A 27,810-nucleotide genomic window follows, 5' to 3' on the forward strand; every position below is an offset into this window, starting at 1 on the left:
CCAGCGCCTCAGCACCCTCACAGTAAAGAACTTCTTCCTTATATCCAGCCTTAATCTCCCATGTTTAAGTTTGAACCCATTGTCCTTTGTCCTATCACTACAGCTCCAGGTGAATTTACTGACTGCCATGAGAAGAAGGAGCCCATGTTCCACCCAGTACTAGAGCCTGATGCCAACAACAGCATCATGGTGACATGACAGGGGAGCAGAGAGGTGTCCAACCTGCTCTCACCTCCATGCACATCATTACTGCCCCAAGCCCTAAACTTAGTGCTAAAGCAAACTGATTTCCAGGCACTGATTTCCCAGTTGCTTTGCCTCAGCAACTCACCAGGTGAAGGTTTAGGTTCTCAGACTTGGAGCAGTTCCTATACATAACCAGAGTGCAGAAATAAGTCACTAGGCAGAAAAGCTGCCTATGTTGATTATGAAGCTTGGAGCTGTTACACCAGATTCTTTGTGATCTCAAACCAGTCCATGGTCTTGTCTCTGAAGGTGACAAGTCAGGAGGAGATGCTGGAGAACCCAAGGAATTAATGTCTTACATGCATTGGGTTTGCATGGCCCTGACACCCAGCTAAACCACAATTATAACTAAAGAGCAAACTTCATTTTCATTATGTAGAACTCACATCCCACAGCTCCTGTCACAGTGGTGCTCTGGACGGCACAAAGCTGGATGCCTGGAGAAAGTTTCAGTACCATACGGCAGACCAAAGGCAATAGCTTTGGCTATTCAGAAGTGTTGTAATGCAGCAGTGAACATAGCATGCTGTGCTGAATAATAATCCAAAAGCTGGGAAAGAGTATTCTGTTTTTCACTGATCAGCATATAACTTTGTTCAAAGTGGGTCAGCCCATCATGCAAATATATGAGAATCAGCCCATCACTGTGGAAAAAAAAAGCCCGGGGAACAGAAATAGATGCAAAGATGACTTCATATTCCTTGAGGCTTTCATAGGGGCAGAGAATAAGAAGCAGTGTTTGTAGTTTTGGGATACTGGTTTGCTTAGAATCTGAGTGTTCAGCTCTCCATTCAATATCACTGATGTTCTAGAAATCAGGCCAGAAAACAGATCAGTCCCTGCTCTGATGGGAGTGACAGATGCCTACTCAGATGACAGCTGAAACACTCTCTGCTGGCAGGGCAGAGCCTTGGGCTTTTCATCCTGAGTGTGTTCTACATGGAGGCAACAGATTTGGGTTTGGTTACATCTTTTATGAAAGCTTTTTTTTCAATAAATTAATCAGAAGCTTCAGGGGATTTAAGGCTTTTAAAAACAGATCAGTTCTTTTGCAATTCCCTCCTGAGAGCTTCAAAACTGGATTTCTTCCCATTCAATTTTTCATATTTCCCTTTTGCAAAATTGAAGATTCCTGGTCCAACGCAAAAGCAGAGTCTGTACTCTCCTCAAAATTTGCCTTGTAGCCACTGTCCTTAGGGACTGATGACTACTCCATGCAACATCCTTGATTCAAAGAATTATGTCAAGGAGTCACAGCCACCATAGAATCACAGAATGGCTTGGATTGTAAAAGACCTTAAGATCATCTAGTTCTAACCCTCCTTCCACTGAAAGGGATGCCTCACACTAGAACAGGTTGTCAAGGCTCTGTCCAGCCTGGCCTTGAATACTGCCAGGGATGGAGCATTTACTGCTTCTTTGGGCAGCCTGTTCCATAATCGTATATATCTGAACCATGATTCCTCCTGCTCATTAAAATGCTCCAAACACCATCAATGGATTGCACCCATCGCTTTGAAGCTTCTTGCTATTGTTGGACAGTTCAGGTAGTAACTTTTTTATATTCAGAAAGAAAGAGCATTGAGATCACCAATAAGCTCATGCTATGTAGGACATGAATGAGGGATACAGAGAGTTCAGTCAGAGCCTGGAATTGCAGCTGGAAGAATTCCCTCTGCTATACTAAAATAGGTGGAATAGGTATACGGAGTTTGTTTCAAGTGCTTTCCTTGTCAGCCAGTATAGTAGTACCTTTCTCTGAGGAGACCCAAAAGAGATAATAGAATCATAGGAGTCCTTACAACCCCACAAAAGCAGCCTGCACACCACATACTGCATAATTTCAAAGGATTCTTCATAGAACAGGTGCACAAAAGGCAGGTTATTTGTGGTCTTTTGGGTCTTTTGCTGTTTCCACAGTAAAAAATCAAGGCAAAGGAGACACAAGGGCACAGTCACAGCTCATATAACTTATTACAACAAATACACAAACGTACTATTCCTAACTATATTTTTTTTAAGCCTCTCTTGTCTGATTTCTGGTTATTTCTCTAATAGATAGCACCATGTGCACCAGTCTCACAAGCACTTTGAAGTTCTACTGCTGAGATACCTGACATGGACACAAAAAGAGAGGTCAATATTTCTTCAGTTTGGTCTTGATTCAGACAGGTGTCTCAGCAGAGTCCTCACAAGAAGACATAGTATTTAAGAGCTTGAGAATCCCAGTTAATATAAATGAAAGTATAAAAGACCTTATAGCAATGTAGAACACAAACCTGGTACTGGAAGAGTGTTTGGACTGAAGACAGTAGTGTAAAGGAGAATTGAAACTGAGCCTCCTGGTTCTGAGCAATGCCGGATCTCCTGGCGCTCAGACTGCCTTGGAAACTGATGTTTGCTTCAACTTTGCTTTTTCTTTTGATTAAAAAAAAAACCCTAAACTAACTAGCACAGGACCTCAATAGTCTTTAGCAGGAAATATCTCAAGACTCAAAGTCAATAAAAGCTGAAAAGGCTTTTCTTGTGGAATCCCTTGGCCAGAGATGAACTTTGCATTTGTCAAGACTGCTGTAAGTAAAAGCATGTGCATGCAGTAGGAATAAAGGAAAGAACAGTCCAATGGATGTGAGTCTGAGGGCAGATCATTGGTTTTTGAGTCTTAGTCATTTCTAAGGGATCTGCCAAGGGTAACTAAGAAATAAAAGGCTTTTGTCAGTGGGCTAGCATATGGTTTACAAGGTCTACACTTCCACAGAAAATATGAGTTCAAAACAGAAGCAGTTGAAACCCACAAGAATGGAGAGACCCATGAAAGAGAGAGACAGAATGCATGATAATGCAAGTTATAGAATTGATAGTATTCAGAAGTCTCTAAAGAGAAACGAGTATCCAGATTGCTTATACACTTCCTGAAAGATGGCTTCTGATCTGAGAACTCACAAGCTACAAATCAAATGGGGTAACAACTCATAGATTCAACTGAAACCTATATTTTCCTGTAAATTTATGTCAACACTTAAAATAGCAATAAGTTACAATACAGACAGTCAAGGGGCCTATATTTGCAAATAAGGGATTACACTCAGATGAACACAATTTGGAATTCATTTTGAAGGCAGAACAGTTATGCCAGCATTTATTTTTGCCACATGCTGACAAAAAAAAAAATCAGAATTAAGAACATTTTTACAGAAAAAAAAACTAGATTTTTCTTTTGTCATGTGGAATAAAATATTTTGACTGAAGTTCTGTTGAACAACTTCACTGTTGATTACTGATATGATCTCACATGCTTTGTTTGGAACTAGTTTAATACACCCGTGGGGCTTTTTCATTATAACACCTCACTGCACAGGCATTATTTCTCAGGAGAGTGATGCCCACATTCCCTTTCACAAGTTGGATTGTGTTATCTTCTTTTCTGACGCAAGGAAGTCAGATGCTTTCTACCTTGAAACGTAGAGCATTCTCAGAATGAAATCCATTTTGTCTTGTGAAAGAAGGAAACCATCCTTTGGAGACCTCTAGATCATCAGGGGTGATACAAACTCAAACTGCCATCTCATGGACCAATGCACAAAGTGGGAACGCAGTATAACAATTTGCTAAACAGAGCAAGCTAAATCTTCTGAGGCAGCTCAATGGAGTAAAATGCTTTTACCTGAGCTGAACCAACCCAAACTAAAATAATCCTGCTAGACTCTAGCCAGGGAAGAGAGCTTGTTTTCTAAAACAGACGTGTTTTTTTTTTAAAGCATGGCATTTTGACATTATATAAACAGACTTTTTCATCTAAAATAATTGCCATCACCTTTACCTGCAAATTCAAACAGGAACAGAGAGCGTCAGTCTTGATTCACAGCTATTTCTTTTGCCACCAATTTTTATGCTTGCAGTAACTTTGCGTGAGTGATAGTGAATTTATATTATGTCATGAAAAGATAGCAGCAGCTGCCATTTACCATGGCATCAATTAAATGTTGTTCTTCCACCTACAGGGGAGGAAATTGCATTCCTTTTTGGAAGAAGGTACCTACTGGCAGCAGTATCTGTCAAGAGAAGCAAGTGAACCTTAGCATGACCAATACATGTAGGCTGAGTCCAACACCAAAGGCAGCAGGACAGTGCTTGCAAGGACACATGTCTTGGTGACAAAGGGGACAGAGAAAAGTCAATGGTGAACAAATGAAAAGCCTTTGCGCCCATTGCCCTGACAGACAAAGTTAAAGGCACTTGAGTACTGGATTTTTAAACTGTGCTCAAAAGCTGCCTCTCGTGGTTTCTGCCACGTTCAGGGAAGTATGACTTTGTGCATATTCATTGTAAATAAGGAGGACAGCACCAAAAAAACTGTCTCATTCTTGTCATCAATTTCTCTACTAATGGAAACATCCTGGCCAGGCCCCAAACACTAACTGTTCAGGTCATGGCAACAACAGTATAAATGTTCACAGTAAAGGACTTCTGGGCTCAGACCACCTTTGTTTAATCAAAAAGATTTGTGTAGTGATCAGAGAAATTACTCTAACAAACCCATATAGTTTGTAGAGATGAAGCAAGTGATCCAGGCGTAGCAAAAAAAACATCTTTAAAGCTCATTGTTGTAAATCCCACTGCTTTCAGCAGAAATTAGAGTTGCACTTAACAGTGAAGATCTGCTACACTTAATAGGACAATCTTGCACAAACACTTTCCAACCAAGGCGTAAAGCAAATTTGCACAAAAGAGTGGGGAATGAGTTGCGGATAATTCACCACGTTTGTAAAATGAAGATAACGGAAAAGAAGCTAAAACATGAAGAGGATGCAGTTCTCTGAATAAATTATTAATTTTTTTTACACATTAGTAAACTAGCACACTAGTCTGCTTTTGATTTATGGGTAGATAGGTATGGAACATACAGCGATCTCTGACAGATGGGAAGAGCAAATTCATTATAGCATGAATATTAATCACATCATTATTTTGCTTCTTTCTATTTCTCCTGCTCTTCTCTACCAGAGTGGTTAAATGTAATTTAAATATTAAAAAACATCAACCCAGATTGATATCCATTGATCCATTGTACAGCTAATTACAGTGTGTTCTTTTTACCAGTCACAGTTTTCACTCTGGGCATACAGTACCTGTAGCAAGTCTACTTCAATGAGGCTGCTGCTGACCCAGATGCCCAGAACAGCCCTACAGAATTAGAGGAGATGCTGTACCATAAAGGAGCAACATCTGGATAAACAAAGCTGTGGCATGTCAATCTGGAATCCAATTATTTTTCTGCCGTGTGGGAAAAAACACATAGCTGCACTTATAAAGAAAGAATGCAGCAAAATGCTACACGAATAGAAAACTTGATACGAAGCTCTTTTTCTTCTGTGCACACACACTTTCATGTTAGCTTATACAGGTTCTCTGGGCAAACGCAGCCCATTAAAAAAGCTCCCACTTCCAAGAAGCACTCCATTTGGATAATATTTGTAAAAGAAGCTGAGGGACTGGGAAACCAAACACTGAAGATGCCAGTGCCTGTCACTGCAGATATTCCAACTACATTTTCAAAGTGTCAGAGCCACCAAGTGTCACAGCCAGAACAGTGCTGGCTATGAATGGGACTTGGACTTCTTTGAAATCATAGAATCATAGGATCATAGAATCATTTAAGTTAGAGAACAACATAAGATCATTGAGTCCAACTGTAAACCTAACACTGCTAAGTCCATCACCAACACATGTCCCTATACACCACATCTATATGTCTTTTAAATACCTCCAGCAATGGTAACTCCACACTTCCCTGGGCAGCCTTTCCCAACACTGGACAACTCTTTCAGTGAAGAAGTTTTTTCTAATCTCTATCCAAACATTCCCTGGCACAACTTGAGGCCACTTCCTTTATGTTATTGCTTGTTACTTGGGAGCAGAGACTGACTCCACCTCACTACAACCTCCTTTCAGGTACTTGTAGAGGGCAGTAAGGTCCCCGCTGAGCCTTCTCTTCTCCAGGCTAAATCACCCCAAGGTCCCTCAGCCGTTCCTCATCACACTTGTGCTCCAGGCCCTGCACCAGCTCTGTTGCCCTTCTCTGGACCTGCTCCAGCACCTCAATGTCTCTGTTGTAGTGAGGGGTCCAGAACTGAACACAGGATTCGAGATGCAGCCTCACCAGTGCCCAGTACAGGGGGATGATCACTGCCCTGGCCCTGCTGGGCACACTGGTGCTGATACAGGCCAGGATGCTGTTGGCTTCTTGGCTGCCTGGGCACATTGCAGGCTCATGGTCAGCTCCATCAGTCAGCACCCCCAGGTCCTCTTTTCATGAGCAGATTTCCAGCCACTCTATCCCAAGCTGGTAGCATTGCATGGGGTTGTTGTGGCACAGATTCAGGACCTGGCACTTTGCCTTGTTGAACCTCATCCCACTGGCCACAGCCGATTGATCCAGCCTGTCCAGATTCCTCTTCAGACCCTTCCTACCCTCCAGGAGATCAACACTCCTACCCAACTTGATGTCATTGCAAACTTACTGAAGGTGCACTTGATCCCCTCACCCAGACCACTGATAAATATCCTAAACAGAACTGGCCTCAGTACCGAGCCCTGGGGAACACCACTTGTGACCAGCCACCAGCTGGACTTAACTCCATTCACCACATCCTGTCCCTCAGCCCCCAAGCGGGTCACTTTGTCATAGACGATCAAGTCAGTCAAGCAGGACCTGCCTTTCATAAACCCATGCTCACTAGACCTAATGACTTGGTTGACACTCAAGATGATCTGCTCTATAACCTTTCCCAGCACTGAGGTCAGGCTTACAGGCATGTAATTCCCCAAATCCTCCTTCCAGCCCCTCCTTAGGTGGGCATCACATTTGCAAACCTCCAGTCAACTGGGACCTCCCTGGTTAGCCAGGGAAGGGAAGCAGCTGGGCGAGCACTTCCACCAGCTCCCTCATCTTCAGCTTCATGCACAAGCACTAAACAGAGAATCTTTTCACCACATCAGAGAGAATACAGAATAAGTGGAAGAAAGAATCAAGACCCGAATCTAAATCTCTGGAACAGTAAATTATTTTATTGCATCAATAGTGCTTAATACTGGCTAATAATGGGGACAGGATAATAAAAGAAATACTGCAAAGAATGGACTCGCCTTCCTATTTTCTATTCCTCTGAAGATCAGTCCTTGTTCTTCTCTTCTTTTTTTTTCTTTTTTTTTTTTTTTTTTTGCTGTTTTCCAAAGAAATGCCATATGGGAGAGCTGAAAGAATCATCAAGTGGAATGATTAATATCGCGACCGGGCTTTTGGTCTGCATATGATTCATAGGGATAGCTTTATCATGAGGAATTATAATAAAATCCAATGTCTGCTGGTATCCAGGCTGTACCCACCGCAGAAATATTACTGACTTTACCTGTGCTTTGCATTGTGAAAGTCTTTCAAAACTCTGCCCTCTCAAAACTGGAATGGACTTGGTGTGATTTCCTAATTTACATGGCAAAAAGATGTTGTTCGTCTGTGGTGTCAAAGGTAATTGTTGGGCTAATGAGATTTTGTAGCAGACATTTATCCAGCTAAATAAACAGACTGGATTCATCTTGTAAGAATAGCCAAGAGATTAATTTGAAATGTGCAAATGAAGGAATGGAATCTGATTAAAGTATTTCCTGCTGCAACGTGCAGGCAAACTGCACAATCAAAAAAAACCAGAAGCTTTGCTATCATGTGCTGTCAATCACAGAGCCCAAGCCAGGCTAGATCCTGCAAGTATATCAAAATAGCTTTCAACCAATTCAAACTAATGGAGCAAGTGATAGCAACAGCTGATCATCATCTTTGATGTGAATCAGCGTGGATAGGAGAGAAGATGCTTTGCTGGAAGCCTTTACATCTGCAGAGAGCAAGGAAACATGGGCTGGAAACCCCAGCCTGTGGTACTGCTCGATGCAGGAAGGCAAGCAGTGAGTGAAAGCAGAAATGTCTTCCCTTCCCTTCATCCACCACAGCCTGACTCACATTACTCTAGCCCACAGTATCCTCTTACTTTCCATCCCACTTCACATGGTTCCTCCTCATCCCTTTTCCCCATCCGTGCCACATCAGTTTCCATTCAGGCTTCTCAGCCACCAGTCATCAGCCATATCCAGTTCTCAACTCTCTGCTCCTTCTGTTCCAAGCTCCTTGTCTAGTAAGTCCCACATCCCAACTTGGATCCTTGTCCATGATATCCCCATCTCACATCCAGTGCATCACAGACCTGCTCCTTGCCATCTAATTCCAATCCATACCCTTCTGATTGTGTTTTCACTCATTCTCTACCATTTCCAGACACGGTAATTGTGCCCCCTCTGTATCCTCTCTCCATATCACAGTCCAGTTCTGTTGGAAGCTGCTGTTCTGAGGGCTGCTATGGCATAAAGAGCATTAGGAAGAGTACAGGAAGGACACACTCATTATTTTCATGTCTGGCACACTGTGCACTCTCTCCCCAAGCAGCCAGGGCTACACTTAGCAGGCAAAGTCTTACTTCAGGAAGTATCAGATATTCTCAGTAAAATAAAAACATGAAACAACAATAAATTGCGCATCCCATCTCCATTACTGGAATATTTCGGTACTTGTTGGATGCTTTAGAGTCCTGCTGCTTAGGCAGAAGAGGTTCACATAAATAAGCCCCTTTGGCAAAACTATCTGGACATAAACTGCCATCTGAAGTTTACTCACTGGAGCTTGGGGACAGAGCTATTAATGCCAGAGACAGTCTTCTCGAGAAAAACAGCCAAGGTAGATTGGGAAAATCCACCAGAGATTCCCTGAAAGTACTGGAGGTTTTCCTGAAAGCGAACAGAAGTGGATTTAAAGGCTGAAGAGGAAAAATGTACTATACTGAGCCATGAAAACACTGGGGGAAATGAAGGGATTCACTGTGCCCTAGCCCTCAATAAATTTTAATCTACTGATGACATGAGATATCAGGAAGGAAGTTGGGAAAAGCACTGAAGAGATAGAATGAAATAAAAGGTGCTTGCCCCTGGCATGACAGAAGGCCTCTTCCTTTCTCAGAAACTATTTTACCAGCTCCCTTTCTCCTTCCCAGGGAAAAAACAGGCTGATTTACATAATCTCTTCTTAGGGTTGCAGTGGATCTTGTATCTCCTTTCTGGTTCTTAAGAGATCATTATTTTATTTCTTCTTTATAGAGTTTGCTTCCTTAAACGGACTTTTCCCTAAGCCCAGAAATACTATATACCCAGAAAAATCAGGGTCAAGGCAATATGTTAGAGATCACTGTGTGCTATACTATGTAAATCATCTTTAGGGGATGCACAGAAACCTAGTTCTGCCTAGGAAGATGCTACAGAGAAACATTTTAATGTTGGTGGTCTGAGCTTAGAATAAGTATAAAGTGATTGACTATCTATCTATCTATCTATCTATCTATCTATCTATCTTTCTATCTTTCTATCTATCTATCAATATTATCTATCAATATTATCTATCAATATTATCTATCTATCTATCTATCTATCTATCTATCTATCTATCTATCTATCTATCTGTTGTTCCTGTGCCCTTATACAAGTCCCTGGCTAAACAGAGACTCTTAAACGGGAGTGATGAGTCATTAATTCCAGTTTCCACTTGTGGGACCAATCATGTCCCCATTGCCCCTGCCTGTGGAAGATGTAGCTTCCATTTGACAGCATTCATTCCAATACATTCCTGCATTATAGGAAAAGCTGTGCTTGTGTGGAAGTGTGTATTTCTTTAGGGAATGAACCAACATAATCCTCTGGTTTCTTGCACTATGCCAGAGAACATTTGCATTAAGATGTCAAGCAATGCAACAGCCAGTTTAAGACAGAAACTGCATGCTGTGTTTCTCAGTTCATCAAAGGCCATATTCTTTGGCAGGGATAAATCTCCTGATGCTTTTCCCCCAGAGCTCAGAAAGCTGAACAATAGAAAATTAACAAGGTAACTTTCCCCAGATGACAGGTGAAGTTACATTCCTTGGGATATTTTTTCCTTTTCAAACTCATACATTAAATGTGGAAGCACACTATGAAATACACAAAACATGCAGTGTGGCTGAGCAAGCAACACTGAGAGAGCATTCATATAGTCAGTGCTGCATGAACTGTTTTCTGCATTTGCTTTGAAAACTGCTTGTATTTAGTTCTTTGCCCTTATTTGTCGGGATTGACAATCTCTGCACCGAAAGAATCCAGCACGGGAAATGCCAAAGGCCTGCAGTGAGACAGAACAGAGTGTGCAGATGTCACCAATGCATGCTCGGCTTGGACTGCTGCCCAGGAATCTCCCAACTTGTGACTGAAGTCAGAGCCTGGCATTCTGCATTACAGGTCTCTCAGAAAATTCACATCCCGCTCACAACTGGCATTCAGCAAACCCCCACTAGGCAGAATCAATCCAACACTGAAGAAAGACAGAAGGAGCTGGGGGAAACTGAGGCACTGTGGGTGAAGTGACCTGTAAAGGCGCAGCACATGAGCAGTCTGACTTTAAAGATGAGTCTTGTAACTTTAAGCTTGGTGCTGCACCCAGGGCTAAGCTTTGCACAAGTATAAGCTTTGTTTATACTATTAGATCATGCTCAAAAGTTCACTGAAAACAATAAAAAGACAACTATTGACTCATTGTGCTTTGGACTTTGATCTCCAGCTCCAGGAATAAGCATTCTGGCTTATTCAGAAATATCTACAAAAGCTAGTGAAAGCACCCTGTTAAGTTTACACCCATTAACTTTTCATAGCATGCTTGATTACTTGGTGTGCACCTGGAGAATGCTGCCATTAATGAAGCTGACACCCTTTCACTTGGATCAGAGTGCTGTGGATCTACTGGGGCATCGGCTGGGGGTCACATGGAGCCTTGTGCCTTGTTAGTATTTATTAGTTGTGTTAGCAAATGTGTTTCTGAAAGCAGGAAAAAAATGCTAGTGTGTTTTCCCCTTTTTCCCATTCCCTCCTTGAATTTCCCCTGCCCTGCATTGTGTCGTGTTGTAGATTCTGCTGCCGTTCGTTGCAGAGATGACAAAATCCCCTGTATCAGCAATTAAACTGGAGCCATGAAAACAAGCTCGAGGTTCCTCCTCCATTCTTTCAGACAAGAGGAAGTTCAAGTTTTGCTACAGAGAAGCTCAGCATGTTCATTAATACTCCAGAGGGAAGTCATCAATCCCTTCAGGTCAAAGATGAGAGGTAATGATACCAAGGCTTAAGCAGCAAGCCTTCAGCAGTTCATCTGGTTTTGGCTTCACATTATGGCGATTCATCTTGGAAGCTGAAGGCCAGGCTTTCTGTGTTCTCTCCCCACTTCACATAATCCTTGACTGTGGTTGGGGCTCTTGGGGGGGGGGGGGGGGGGGGGGGGGGGGCTTTGAGTTTTTTTCCTAAAGGGAAAAGCTTAATAAAATGCAAAGAAGCGGAATAATATTTCTTCTGGCAGTAAATAGATGTCCTACTACAGAATAACACCTAACCTCTGGTATGCATGCCATACATTAAAATGTCTACATAAAATGACACCATATGTTCAGAGCAGAAATGCCGTGAAAGGTAAAGAACAGTGCAAAGCTCTTTATGCCAGTTTCTGTACCTGAAGGCTCATGGCCATTTTATTCCCAGGAAACACAATGTGTTTACACTTGGAAACCCGAAGAATGGGCAAACTGTGAATGAGCTTGCTCTTCTGCCTGCCCTATTGCTGCCATTAGCATCTGCAGTGTCCTCTCCAGCCTCACCTCTACTCACCGGCTATGAACACTCCACTAAAACAAATACCTGCAGCTTAAAGAAGATAGCTCTTCTTTATACATGAGGCACAATTCTTCATAAAGAGGGTCACAGAAGAAACCTCTGGTTTCATGCTGTGCACTGCTAGTAGAGGCAATTTATTTTCAGCAGTACCTGCATTCTCCAGTTAACAATGGCTCTAGGTTAAAGCCTGTTTACTGATTTAGAATATTGCTGTTGCTGGTGAAAAGAAGGACAGAATAAACTAGAGGAGGCCAAGAATTTAACAACAAGAAAAAGCACGTATGCTGTGTTCAACACCAGGTTGGACAGAGTCTTGGGTGACACAATTTAGTGTGTGGTGTACCTGCCCATGGCAGGGGGCTTGGAATTGGATGATCTTAAGGTCCTTTCCAGCTCTTAACTATTCTATGACTCTATGTAGTGTCAAAGTGCACAGTTTCTTTCCAAATAGCTTGGGGCTTCAGGATGGTGCCAGACTGAATGAGAAACACCCCCCATCCTCAGAAACGCCCAACCTGGTGCAAACATTGCAGGAGGAAGTAGGCTGTGTGAAGACCTGTTCTGCAAGGGAAGATGAGGAGAAGGGCTGTGGATAAACTACAGGGCAGTGGGTGAAGAGCCCACGGCAGATACCATCATAAAAGCTGAAAAGGCAGCAGCATCAAGTGGATGCTGAGTGTTGCTGTAGCCTCCGTGACATGCCTCAGCTTTTCCAGCAAGGATCCTGCTTCCTGGCATCCATGCAGCTCTGTCCCAGAAACAGCTATCAAGCCAAAGAGAGAAACTGCATAGTGGTTTTACACATAAAGACTTATCTTTTGTGCGGGGCAGCTAGAGGAACACCTTGGATCAACAAGACAATGCTGTTCAAGGCCAGGCTTTGGGCAACCTGGTCTAGTGGAAGGTGTCCCAGACCGTGGCAGGGGCCTTGGAACTGGATGAGCTTTAAGATCCCTTCCAACCCAAACCACTCTATGATTCTATGAACTTCCTGTCCCCAGCTCACTCCTGGGTTGTGAGAACTGCACAGTCAGGGCAAACACATCCATTTTGTTTTATTTTTCACTTTTTAACCAAATCAGCAGCAATGAAATCAGTTCTTGTTAGGAAATGTCTCCTAAAACAAAACTCCCATGCCCACCATGGCTCTGTGGATGTAGTAGTAGTGTGTGAGTAAACAAAAGGAGTAAAAAGATTAGATTAATGCAAACAGATGCTCAAAGCAAAACTGAGGTCATCAGAAACAGACAAACTAGCTCCAAGCTCCACAACTGCAGAGGAGCAACCAGGCAGTACAGCCAACATTTAATTTTACCATCACATCTGCTAATCTGATACTGAGATATTTTCTTTGTCGTTACTGCTGAATTACTGCACTGTAGCACAGAATCAGATGGGAAGATCAGGGATCCTCTATATGACTTGAGATGTCTTTTTCTTTTCTTTTTTTTTCCTTATCTTTTTGATATCTATTGAAGATTTCACAATGTAGAACTCAGGCAATAAAACTGAATCATAGATTAAAATACGCAATGATATCAAGAACACAGCTAATCTCAGTTTACTAGCGCACATGGTAACTAAATCCCATATCATCCCTTCCAAAACCCATTCAGGCAGATTAAATCTGACAGGACAGCATGGGGTAATTTGTGCTGTGGTAGCATGCAGTGTACTAGTTTTCAGATAATTTCTCATTTCCCGGGCATTTGAACATTTAGCTTTGAAACTCTGACACATAAAAAGGAGAAAGCTTTTGAGAAAAACTGTTTTCTCCCTTTCCGCCTCACCTTTTAGCTCACTTCTGAAGCAGCAAAGGGATGTGAAGATGGACTGCCATCTATTGGTGTGTGCAAGCAATTCCATGCCTGAAAATACCCCGGTCAAATGCAACCCAAGTACCTGATTTCCAAAAATACAGAGGTATGAAGTCCACATATGTAGCTCTGGCTTAAGTGCATTAGATGCTGCCTACACTATGCCTACAACCTAATTTAATTAAAGGGCATATTTAGACAAAAACAAGTTTCCCTCTTTTTTCCTCAAGCAATATACCTGGATTCTCCAGACAGGTTAGTTTTGAATGCAGCTAACAGGTATTGGAGATTGCCTTTGTACTCCGCTGTGATTTATAAAGGCATTGCAAGCTACACCCTGGCTTTGCAAAGCAAATTAGAAATAATTAAAAATCCAAAGGTCTTGCCCATAATTGCTCCTTTTAGCAGAGGAAATTTAGGTATCTTCAAGAAGACACAAGGGATTACCTTCTTTGCACAATAACTGGGAGAAAGGGAGGAGTGGAAAAAGTAAATTAACTTAGGGATTTCAAGGCATAGAGACATTTATTGATAAGCAGGAAGAGAAGAGGTTGTATCACAGAGATGGGCAGGGAAGGAAGCACAAAGAGGACAGGGGAGAAGAGGGAAGGAGACCAAACAACAGGGATATCCCAGGCTTTTAGCCAGCTGTCCACTCTACTAGCCTTACCACCATGGAGCATTTCCCAGCTAATCTTGCCGCCCACTTACTCTCAAAGACAAGAGCAGACAAGCTGCCCCACAGATGATGCTACCTCTGCTGGATGTTACTCTCTCCATCACTTGAGCAGTTTAAATGGCATTTTTCAATTTGCTTCATGGCAGCACTGATTATGGGTATAACACTGCTTATTCTAACCCCACTACTTTTGCTTAAAGGCAATTATGTCACAAAAGCAGAACTACAGGAACAATAGTCACCCGCAAGAGGAACAATGGTAGTGGTAAATCTCTTCTCCTGTCATAGCTGGGTCCTGAACAGGACATGCGCTCTGGCATTAACAGCATAGGCTCTTTCCATCTGTGCCTCCACAGAAATGTTTCTTAGCACAGACTGGAGTTTAGTTCAGGTTTCAGTGAGGCCACTGTTCCCTTTCTTCTTGCTCCAAACATCCCTTTTACAACAGCCCAAAGAGGTCTTACTTTGTCTCCTTGCCTCACTCATAAAAGGGATGCATCTTCATTGGTGTAGACACTCTTATACTGAAATCTTCTATCCATAAGCCTCCATCTGCCTTTAGATTAGGTTTCTGTCCTCCTCTTAAACAGCAGTGACACCTTCACATAATATTCCCTTCTTCTCATGAAGTAGAGCATTTATTCACCCAGCACTGCTGGGTGCGAGCTGGAAGGCTGCACTTCCCTAATGCCTTGGGAATCCTCTGGAACAAGGAATCACACTGCAAACCCTATTATTCAATCTAAAGCCTGCCAAACCTCTTTTCTGTGTGTGATCTCAGCAAAGAGAGCATGAAATGAGAAGATCAGAGGAAGCTGTTTTGTCTTCCAGAGAGTGGCTGCCACCAGCACTGCACTGATCACACAGAAGAAGGCTGGAGTGCTACAGCCCAGCAAATATCTCTTCCCTAAGCTCTGGGCTATCACATTGGCTGGTGTAAGTCAGTATAGCTCCTCTGCACCTACTGGAGTTGTCATAGTTCAGATATATTCAAGTACCAGCTCTTAGCTTCCAACACCACCAGCACTTCTAAGGATCAAACTACACTCCAAAAGAAGTTAAATGGAAACAGTACTTCCTTGGTTTAGGAAAGAGACATCCCATGACTTATTCCCTCTGTCAGTAGAAGGTTAAAAGTGGTTGGTGTGTGTACGTCAGTAGAGTACCAGGGAGCTGGGCAACAGAGCATCCTACAGTTATTTACCAAGTAGACTGGTTGATGTTAATGTCTGTTAGATCAGCATAGGAACAGCCTCTGGGGGTATATAATAAACAGTATTATCGGAGTTGGAGTCCAGGGAATATCAGATTCCCCTGCTGACTGACAAAGTGAGAGATTGGTTTATTTACTATTAAGAAATCAAATTATAATTGTGAGGTTGCTATGCCTATATTTACTAGGAAAAAATATATAGCTCTGATGTTCATTTGTAGTATAAACATGTCTCAGCTACTTAGCCCAAAGAAGGCAGTCCGTGGTACTATTATTCTATGGGAAGGCTGAGTTGCACAACAGCATTTGCTCACTTTGGTACTGTGAAATGAAATGTTGATCTAAACTACATTATTAATAGTAATAATTACTAACTAAACCATGAAACCAGTTTGCTAAAGTAAGAGGGTTTAATACTCAGAGCAAGAAAAGCCAACCTAGGGATTTCATTATTAGCAACTGATTTTCAAATGAAAAGGCACTCCAGGCCACATTCAAACCACCTAACAGAGGTGCTGAACTTTGGCATCATAACTACTGCGGTGGGTGGCACCCTGGCAGGTGGCTAACCTATGTTATTGTCCATAACTTCCAGGTCTTGGCTTCATATACAATGAAGACAGAAAACTAGTCCCAGTGCCTCTGAGGCAAAGCACCCAATGCAAGAGCTATCTTGCAATGGACTGCTTAGGCAGCTTAGGAACAGTCAAAATACAGCCCCAAGACACTTTGCTGATGTTTGGCAACAATAAATCATTGCAATCATTTATGCAAACATCCCTGTGGAAGGTGAGATGGGTGGTAAACATGGGTCCTGGCTCCTGCTATTGACACCAACTTACAGGTGCAAAATGACTTTGTTCAGTGAATGAGAACCACATTCATGCACTGAACTTAGATTGCCTCATTCTTCCATCACCTAATGCCTCTGTCTAAATCACTCTAGTGCCTATTCACATGTGGAAGCACCTTATCTTTGGAGTCTCCACCTTCTTGAGCATTCAGTAGTCTCGGCAATAACTTTGAATCACTACCACATCTGTCAGCAGTGAAAGTCTGCTCATTAATATTATGGAATACTATAATTGAGCACTTGAAAGCAATTGTTAAAAGAACATTAATGGGTGTAATAACAGGGTCCTGGCAATATAGCGCAGAAGACTGCAAACAGGTGGCTTCTGAACCTATTGGAGTCCTGGGAGCTAGTTTAAAAGTTTCTGTGCTAGCACAAGATGAATCACAGAATCACACCCCGACTACAGAAGGAGCCTGTGATGATTCACTGAGATTTGGTCTTCAAATTTATAGCTGTTTGAGTTAGGGCAGGTAAAATTTGTTATTCTGTGAAGAGAACCTTCAGTTATTTAAGTCATGCTGGTAGCATGGGACAGAGATGACATGATGTATGCAGCTTATGTTGGCCTTCTGCAGAAAAAATTCCCCTTCCACCCCTGCATATTTTCCCAGCATTTCTGACATGAAATACGCAGCACAACAGCATCTAGGCATTTTCATTCTACACACTGGATCATGAAAACAAAAGAATGTGAGGAAGGCACAAATCCAGAGAGGTCCTGATAAAGCATCACCATGTGGCTATCTATTCTGTTCTCTATCGATATTCACTGTAATCTAATTAAGAATGATAGGAGTTTGGAAGGGAGGTTGTGACACAGCTTCTAAAAGAGATGTCTTGAAGTCAAGCAAGGTTTGTCCTTAGCATCAATCACATATTCTGCCCAAGAATACTGAATATGTTCTGCCTTATTCCTTCTGAAGCAGTATAGGGCATATATTCGGATTTCATAAAGTAGCGTACTATTCCAAATTTGCTCTTCAGAGTTCCAATTATAGATGGAAGAAACTATAGGATTAACGATCTTGATTTCACTGGCTACAGATTTAGCAAAGGTTATTTCAAATTTCAGGGTTTGATATTGCAACCGGTTCCTATTGAGCCATCAGCTCTAATGCACTGTGTATTTAAGGAGAGCAAGACCTGCCTATTGACGTCCAAAGTTTCAGCATGGATTACAGTAGGAGAGAGAAATTATGATAAGCAATATAAAGGTGTAGCACTAATGACACAAGAGTACTGACATAATGTAACAGAACCTGCAATCAGCATTCTCCAATACAGCTAAAAACATAGTATTCGACCTTGCACTAATGCTGAACAGGAGCCTAAGACAGCACACAAAAAATGTGTTGCCAATTTTGGTGTAAATTAGAAGAACAGATGAACATGATGGGAAGCATTACTGAGAATGTTACTTCAAGGACTTCCTTTGGGTCCCCAAAAATTGAGAATGTAAAAATTGGTTCTGGTTTTGTCAAGGCTACCACTCAGCAGACATGGTAAGTTCTTCTTTAAAGAGAGAAGGATGAAGAGAAGAATGAAAAAATCTAGTGGACCTTCCTGACAAGGAAGTTAAACCACATTTTTTCATCTACATGCAGCATCTTTGCATGATACTGGCTTGGGATGATGGGATATGCAAGGAACAAAGCCATAGCATAATCTCATTCCTTTACAGAAAGGCTGTATAAGCAGTCATCAAACCTATTTCATTCAGTGATATTAGTACCTCTTCTATACAAGAAGAGCTTGCCCCTCCGAAACTGAGCAGTCTTTCTAGGCTTGTCTCTCAAATACACTGTTTACACTGCTATCAACACAGAGCAATGCCCTTGAATGACTGTACTGCTGACCATTTTCACTTCCTAGGAGTCCGTTCTGCAGCAGAGCTCTGGCACTGACCAGGTGTCCAGGAGCTTTGTCCTATGGGTAAGTTTAACTCTTCTCACACAACTTCTCTCTACTTCAAACGGCACAAGGTACAATCACTCCTTTGCCTGACAGCTCTTATTTTGAAGGAGCACTTGTCTCTGATCCCCTCCCCTTTACCTACTTTGGCAAAACATGTTAGGAACAGAGGAATGTCTCAAGGACCGATGGCAGTTTTGTGCAATATCGTAACTTTCACACTGCTGCACAACCTATTATTATCTAGCATCTGCTCTTGTAAGCCGGTAAATATTAACCAGTGTTCCCGATCCTACATGCTTTTTCAAAGAGCTCAGTCTTTCCTGTAGGCAAGCTCTTTGAACATCACAAGCGGATGACTTGCTAAGGTCTTTTGTACAAAGAAATTAACATTAAACAAAATAGAAGAAAAGAGAGAGAAAAAGAGAAAGAATAAGGCTCGGTTTGTTAATATGTGTGCTACAGTCAAAAATTGAATCAGCAGTTGCAGTGTAGTGTTGGACAACAGACATTTGCAATCATCTTCACTGCCTTTTGCTGAAATGTTTCCACTGAGCTTTTAATACCAGTTTGCTATTTCTTAACATCTGGATCAGATTTAGTGCTAATTACACATGTTGAAAAGAGCTTGAGGTTTGGGCTTTTGAGAGGGTGGGAAAGGTGGCTTTCAGTAAAGGAATGAGCCTTGAGTCATTCAAAGGGAATCCCATTCATGACAAATTACTTACTTTCTGCTTTACCTTACTGAAACAAGGATCAAAACAATCCCTGTCTGGTATTTTTGTCCAAGAATTTCAAAAGCAGCTGGAGCAGGATTCAATTGCCTATACTTTGGCATACAGCACTACTTTGGTCCCACTAGGATATTCAAACATCAGTATGGAACTGTCAGCCATGTCATCAGGAAGACCCACACCATTCTGGCTGGACACAAGTATTTCACAGTGAGCACTGGAAATTAGTAGCCACATTTGCAATTCTTGGCCAGCATGCTTGAACAGGAGTTGCACAGCCATTGCGACTTAGCAGCAGTGATGACAATGATAGGCGTCCATCAGCTGGAAATAACTAAAACCTCACCCTTTAAACTAGCAGAGCAACAGTAGTTCAAAACTGTGGTATTCGCCACTGAAAACCAAAGTATTAAAGACACAGCAGCTACAATGCAGTTGCCATTGATCATTGTGATGGGTGCTGATCTCTACCTGCAAGAGGAGCTAAACGGGTTATCAATTTAGTTAACATTAAGAACCAAATTGAATACAAAATACTCTCATGTGCAGGAGACATTTCACTGAATTTTATCACGTGCCAGATAAAAAACTGAGATTCTAGATCAAATCCTCCCCATTGCATAAATATATTTTGTCTCCCCACACTAAATGGAAATACATTTAATTATACCCCAAAGGAAGGCAATCTCTCCATCCTATACATATGGAAAAGACACTTTAATTCAAATTCTTTATATTCCAGAAATATTTCCATTGCTAATGTGACTCTTCTGGGGGCAACAGGAAAATTTCATTTGGTCCACACCTGGTCACAATAATAGCTGTGGGGCCATTACGACACAAAGCAGATATCTGGGGTGATATTTACTAACTAAATGTAGAGTTCTGTATTTCAACTACTCTCTATTGGTTTCTTTTAGAAGCCTTTAGTCATTAGGGAAAAATAAACATTTTTAGTTGTTATTTTTCTCATGCTAAAGTCAAAAGAACTGCACCTTAGAGGTACCTGCTTCTTTTCACCAGTAACAAAGAACTTTGGTTAGCTCAAAAGTAATGTCAGCACTGCAGATGTCTATAGTTAGATGAGATTAATTCAGTCCCAAACATAAGACGAGATGCAGATTATGTTAATGCTTCTTAACAGCAATTACCCATGTTATGAGGTATACTCAACCATGGATTAAGTGAGAAACAAGCTTAATGTACCTTCATCTTCAAGCCTGTAACAGTCCTGCTATTGCAACATTCCTTCAAGTGGGAAGTAATACACCAGTGATGATATACAGATATTTAAATATGACAATTTATGACGAGTTGGAAATGAGTTCTATAATATCCCTATTAAGATTATTTTTCAACATCACAGTTCATCATAAAAGTCTACATTAACCATTAGAACAGCATCTGTCTCCTGTTGTAGAGAATTGCAGTAGAGATGTTTACATTGGTATGAATAAAACTATATGGGTATGGGAGAACCACAAGGATCATACAGCAGAAGGAGGGCTGGAAGAACAACATGTGTTGATGTCACTTAGATGAGGAGGTCATCAAGATCCCAGTACATCTCTTGTGTTTCTTCTCAGGATACCCAGACTGGGAAACAAACATAGTGAGTTAATCCTGATGACTCAGGTGGGTAAACCCTGTCAGTTTATACAGTGAACAACAGAAGGTATGCTCAAAATCACCAACCTAAGATGAACACAGAACATGTGAAGAGAAACTAGACTGCTTCTTTTGTCCCCTGTCACCCCAAGGAATGTCAGTTAGCCTGTCTGCACACCAGCATCTTGGTGCTCCAAGGGCAGACAGACTATTTGGACGTACACGGTTTGGTGGTGTACGCGTTTGTGGAAATGCGTGGATGGATGAATGAATGAAATCAGCTTTGCTTTAAAATATAAACCTCCTCCCCTCTAAAGTGTCTGACTGAGATCTGCTATGCTGCTGCAGTGCTGCAGTATTATTTCTGACAAAGCACTTCTCCACCTCTGTCAAAAACCAGCTCCTCATCCACTGTTTTCTTTCATGTCAGTAAGTATCCAAGGGCAGGAATTATTTTACACTACTGTAACACACAAGACTTTACATTACGCCAGACTTTGGAAGCATAGATAAGAAAAGATTGCAGTCTTGTTTAACTTTTAATTTCAGGCTAGCAGCGTGACTAAATGCACAATTACATTACTTCACCTGGGTGACAGTGAAAAGAAAAATGGACAATGATAAACCCTGTTCTAGAAAGCACTGAATTATGGTAGACTGGGTGGATTACAACTGTGTTCCACAGCTTTATACAAATGAACAGGTTGAAAACTGGCACTTAGTGTAAGAAAGAAAAATGAATACATGGGTATATTATTCATTCAAAAGAAAAAGAGCGAAGCCCTTTGCTGCCATAAATTGCCACAGCTCTATTGATTTCAAACAAAAGCTGATTTGCATCGGATGAGCATCCAAGCCATATTTTATAACATGCTCAATTTTGATTAATTGTTATTGCAGTCCTAAACAGGATTTTTCATTGCTCAATTACTTTCAGCACCATACATGAAAAGAAAACAGAAAGCCCTGCCATGGTTTCTAGCCATAAGACAATTACTAATTCTTCACATAATTTGAAGAACATGAGACGTTATATTCTCAGTTGACTCGTCTGTGAAAGGTGAGGAGCTACATCTCCTACACTCATCCAGGTGGACTCAACAATGTTGCCTGTGTTCAGTTTTCTGACGTACCTTTCACCAATGTGTCAGGTCGTCAGGAATATTTCCTGAGCCGAAAGCCCCAAATGGACATTTTAAATGTCTGGAACTGGATATGGTTTCCTATATGACCGGTACAGGGGTGGCTGCATGAGCCATCTGACAAACTCTTACATTCATTGCTCAGAGCTAAAGAAGTATTATTCATATGGCAGCCTGGGCCTCCATTCTTCTGTTACTCCTGTCTTTAATTTACACACGATTACAATTCTTCCTTAGAAATAAAACCCCCATGTTATTCTGAGTACTGTGCTCCCATGTGATACATAACAGGTTTTTTTCTTGATCCGTCAATGATTTTATGGCTTGTTCCCTTTCCTTCTGTATTAATATAGCAGCAATATACTGGATGTTTGGGAAAGTCATGTCTGTAGGTTGTTATTCTACAGATACATGAGACAGAGGGGAAGGAGAAGGTGAAGGGAGAGAAAAAGGCAGAAAGACAGGAAGGAAGGAAAATAAAATTGAGTGGGAGAAGGGGAAGAGGGAAGGAGAAAAGAAGGAAAATGGGCAGCTACCCTGTGGCTACAGGAATCAACCCATGGGCTAGAGGAAACGGGCTAGAAGAATCAACACATCTGACTGCACCGCGAAATAGAGCGGAGTGAACTGCAGACCAAAGCACAAGACAAGAAGTGGTTTCTTCAGCCAGTTTTCCTCTATGGAAACCCTTGTGGATACCACACGTTTACATACAAAATTTTTCTCTATGATAAATCTGTGCCTTATTTCTGCTTATTTAAATTTATTTTTTCAGTGGCTTCAACCCAAATACATCAACATCCTTCAGCTCATTCTACCATGGCATAATATATTTAACCCCCTCCTTGATATAAAGCAAGAATTATCTCATGAGTCTGTTCTGTGCTGTCTAGTGTTACCATCTCTTCCAACTTTATATGCCAAGCAGGCTTGGACTAAATTAATACTTAGATGGAAGATGTCCAAAAAAAACAGTAGTTTTGATGATTCAGGTCATAAGGTTATTCTCTGTAAGTAAGCAATCCACACCATTACAGAAAGGTGCTATAGAATTTGCTACAGGATTATAAAATGCTATACAATTTTAAAGCAGACTAGAAGATTCTTTAGTAGGGAGTCTATGCCCTGTTACGTTTTATGTCTCCAGTCCCTTCACTGATTCAGGGGACTGATTCAAATTGTCACATAAAAGAATATCTGCTTCAGCAAGCGACCTATAAAATGTGCTATGGTTCCAAAATCAGGCTCTATTTTCAACCATAAACATCTATAGACATTTGTAAATTTGATTCTGTCATTTGAAGATGTGAAGCAAAATATATGGGAGCAACTGGTTGATCCTATCTGTTAGAAGAAAGGAAAATCTGTTCTTTCATGAGGTTGTACAAACTTCACCAATGCTGATCTTGTAATGTAATGTTGACTATGAAGGAAGCTCAGTAAACACTGATTTACTCCTGTGGGCTATTACTATTTTCCCATACATCACCATATAGATCTGTAGCTATTCTTTTTCATAGGATCATAGGGAAATTCAGGTTGGACAGGACCTCAGGAGGTCTCTAGTCCAGCCTTCTGCCCAAAGCAGGGTCAGCTATGAGGTTACACCAGGTTGGGCAAGGCCACTCTGGTCTTGGAACCTCTGGACGGAGAGGCTTCGCGACCTCTCCAAATCCTGTGAATGTCTCATTTCCACATCTGCCTTCTCCCTCTCAACCTCCAACCATGCATCCCTTCCTTAGCTAAGGATTTTCTTTTGGTTCATGTGCTGTCATACTCACGTCTTAATCCCTAAATTGGATTTAGATTGGTGCACCTTAATGCCAGTAAAATGTCCTGGTGATACCAATGAGATTATGCCCAAGTGCAAAGGTATTCATACCAGTACTGCGGCAGGACTTGCAGACTTTGCAGACTTTCCTTGTAAGCAAAAGAGAACAAATACCAAGTCAAAGCAAAACAAAACAAAACATTTGAGACAATTTCAACTTCTTATTTAAATGAACACATTTTCTGCACATCTCGCTTGAAATAAAAACAAACAAACAAAAAAGCCCATGAAAAACCCTCTGTTTGTTAGATATATAATTTAACAGAGCTGAGGATGTAAAAGAAACTGGAACAGCAGGTGTCTTTAAAACAGACCAAGTTGAATGCTGAGGAACTTCATATGATGCAGTAATGATCTACCAAGAATTATTCAAAATTTTCTGTTCTTCATGCTAGCTTATCCCACGTATTTAAAGACAGAGGCACATAAAACAAAGCAAGATTGGAGACTGTGACATAAAAACAGAGAAAACAGAAGTCTAATATATACTGTCAGATAAAAGGAGCCTAAAGGGAGATGATAAAACAGTTTACATACCCTGAAGAAAGCAATATCAAGGAATGAAGAGAATTATTCACACTATGTAGGAGAGCTAAACCAACTTGAGTTTAGCAGGACCTGCACATTTTAACAACTAAAACATTTGGGCAAGACAGTATGCACGTTTTGAGAGAACAATAATGCATAACTGGGGCTGCAGCAGGGAGAAGGCCATACTCCTCAAGTTTCTTGAGACCTTTGCTCTCTTGCTGGTCAGCCAGTTGGGCCCTGGTCCTTCAGCCATCCTTTATGTCAATGCAAGGGCCTACTCACTACATGTTGGCCACCGTGGTTGGCTGGAGCTCAGTTTAGCACAGTGCTCTTCTATCTCCAGCAATAATAGGATTAATTAGTGCCTACCCAGGTCTTACCTATAACAGAAACACCTCTTAGAGCCAACCTGTTTCAGAGAAGGCTACTTCGAAAGCATTTAGGCTGTCACACATCTCCACATCAAGACTGGTCCACAGCCGTACCATGGTCAGCAGTGGAACCCCATTGCATACTAAGCTGTATCTATGAGCAGGTAGTGGTGACCACCGGGAATGGATCCACAGACCAAAAGCCCTGTCAATGAGAATCTGATGCATTTCAGGCATTTCAGGGGGTTCCCTTCAGGCTACATCTAATCCAGCTCTGCCTCCTACATGCTCCCTTTGAACTAAAATGGGTGCTGATGGAGTGCCTCTTCCAGCCTGGTTTCTGTTGAGGTGGCTCTAGTTCAGGTGCTCTGAGACCACTCTGCACCACCAAAGCAGAGAAACTGGGTATAGGGAGGAGATTCTCTTCAAAAGTGTATTCTCGATGCAAATTAAAATGCTAATGGAGATGAATCCAATTGTTTCCAGGCAATTGTCTTCTTAGCCTTCTTCAGCTGGGTCAGGGAATCTGGGCTTCCTTCCCAGCATGAAGCTCTTTTGTTTCTGTACTTTCACATTCGTGTTACTCACCCCTGTACTTCCAGTTTCTGCAGGGAGCACCATTCAGATCAACGATATTCAAACTTTCCTACATTTTAAAACCCTAATATATATATATTTTTATTGGAAATGCCAGTCCATGTATATCACATTTAAACAGCCAGCTTGCCTTCCTCTGATAACCTTCTTCAAAGCCAAGAAGAACCCCAAGGAAATGGCCTGAAGATCTGAAGAGATTCAGAGGCACTGAGAAGGAAACCATTACTTTATATTACCCACAGAACAAAGGACAATTATCAGCCTACAACAGTACTTACAGTCGATGCCCTACTTATGGAGTGGTAACAGTGCCTCTTCAAATGCTCTACTACCCCGTCCCACTGCATCTCTCCCATACAGTTCAGGATTAAATCAGAGTAATCATACAAGGGAATGCAAATTCCACATATGCTACCATTAGATTAAAAAAAAAATCCTTTCCAAAGCTCAGCATCACAGATAATCTTTCATTACAAGGACATTTTATTAGTTATGATGACTCCATGTAGGCCAGAATCCGTTGCAATAATATGGAAGATGACAGCATAACCAAAAAATAAAAGCAAATGAAGGCAGGCATTGTGTTCATTATTCCTTTGTACTGTAATATCTTCTGTGGGATAAATCAAGTGGATTTTACAAGCTGTGTGTTACAGCACAGATTCATTTTTCATAGCTTTCATACACATTTTTCTGCATTAAGCAAACAACTGCCAAATAAAGGCTAAACTGTGCTTTTGGAGTCAAGCCATCCCTCGAGCAGTTCTGCATGAATCACATTGTGTTTGTTGGTAGCCTCAGACAAACAAGCAGTAGCCCTGACTAATGACAACAAACGTAATAAAATAGCTATGCCTCATTGCGCCTGGAAAAGAGGAGAGAGGCAGCATAACCACATTCCTGTTCACTCTGATGTTATGCTGAGGTATCTGTCACTGCCAGACAGGACAGGTATCCTTTCCCAAGTTATTCTCTAAGGAGGAAGTGCCTGACCAACAGCAAGTAAATTAGGTATGACACAGGTTACCTGCGTTTAATTCCTTGCCTTGATGGAGACTTCCCACATGACTCAGACAACCCATTTTTCTGTCTCTCCGTTCCAAGCATTATGTATGGAAATAGTTATTTACTTCAGTGAGTATTAAGAAAATGTTCATTACATATTACAAGAGGCTATGGCAAGAAAAGAGATAGTCCCATGTGGGACGAGTCCAATTGTTTTGAGAGGTGCTATATACAAGCACAACAACATCATTATAATAAAAGATCCTGATTCGTTATTGTAAATATCTTACCAGTAATACATGGAAAAAATTATACCCGAGTAATATTTCATAATATTTTTCTTTGGAGCCCAAGGAATCGCTGGGATGTTGAAATACAAGTGCCAGCATTTCTTTCTCAAATCAAGACTAACACATGGGATTTAGTGCAGCAGCAGCACCACCTGTTGGTAAATTTGTTATCTAAAAAGCAAAACAGCAAATTTTCGAAGCAGACCACGAAATGAAACGCAAAGATACAGCCTTCAAAATACATCTTCAACTGCATCGTCTTACTGCCAAAACCCATATGTGAATTTAGGATCCACAGCAAGAGGCACCCATGGTATTAGTGCAGCAGACCTGTCCTTCCACATAGACCTTTACTGCAGGGAGCATTCTCTTGAGCCAAAATCTCACATTTTTTTCCCCTTGGTAATTTTGCAGCAGCAAAGGCTGCCTGGTTTGCACAGAACCTTCAGCTTAAAGTCAGAGTGGTTCTTCAAAGTGAGTATACACAGAAAAGAGTGTTCCTGGAAGAGGCAAAGCCATCGTAAGTGGCAAACAGTTTATCAAGCTGTCAGCAGTGTCAGTTCTGGCTGTGAAATCTGAAAGAGCAGCAAATGTAAGGTTAACAAGTGATTATTACTTCAGGAAGAGTGGCATTCACATAACTGTGAAAACAGGGCAATCTCACAGCTCTTACTGATGAGATTGTTTTTCCAGTGTGGAATAGTAACTCAAATTCCTAGAAGTTTGTAAGGAAAATACACATCTCATCACCTTAAGCTCAGAAACAGGCTGTAGTGTTCAGATAAATATTTTGCTCACTGCTGTAGTTTTCTATGGGGATGTTAAACATATTATGGCACACTGCAATAAAAGCAAATGACATAGAAAGGAAACTGCCATTAACTGTAGACATCTGAGCAACAATATGGGGGAAAAAAAAAAAAACAGGCTATTTCACTAAACTCAAACTTAAGAAAATCTATTGTCAATCTAATCTTGTGTAATGTCTTCACCTTTTACATTCAGCGTGTCAGCCCTTCTAGACCCATCCTCAGGCAGGTGCTATGTGCTCGGACTGCGCTATGTAGCTTACACATGCCCATTGCTCACAAACATATCTGACACTATATATTCCTATAGGGCACTGCTCTTGTTTAGGGCTTGATCTATTGTGCTGAGACCATTCTAAGGCAGACTTGGACATCGAATCACTTATTCTCCA

This window comes from Pezoporus flaviventris, unplaced genomic scaffold, assembly GCF_033815535.1.
Source record: "Pezoporus flaviventris isolate CSIRO_AGI_PZ_B2104156 unplaced genomic scaffold, CSIRO_AGI_Pfla_v1 ptg000025l, whole genome shotgun sequence".
NCBI classification, from domain to species: Eukaryota; Metazoa; Chordata; class Aves; order Psittaciformes; family Psittacidae; genus Pezoporus; species Pezoporus flaviventris.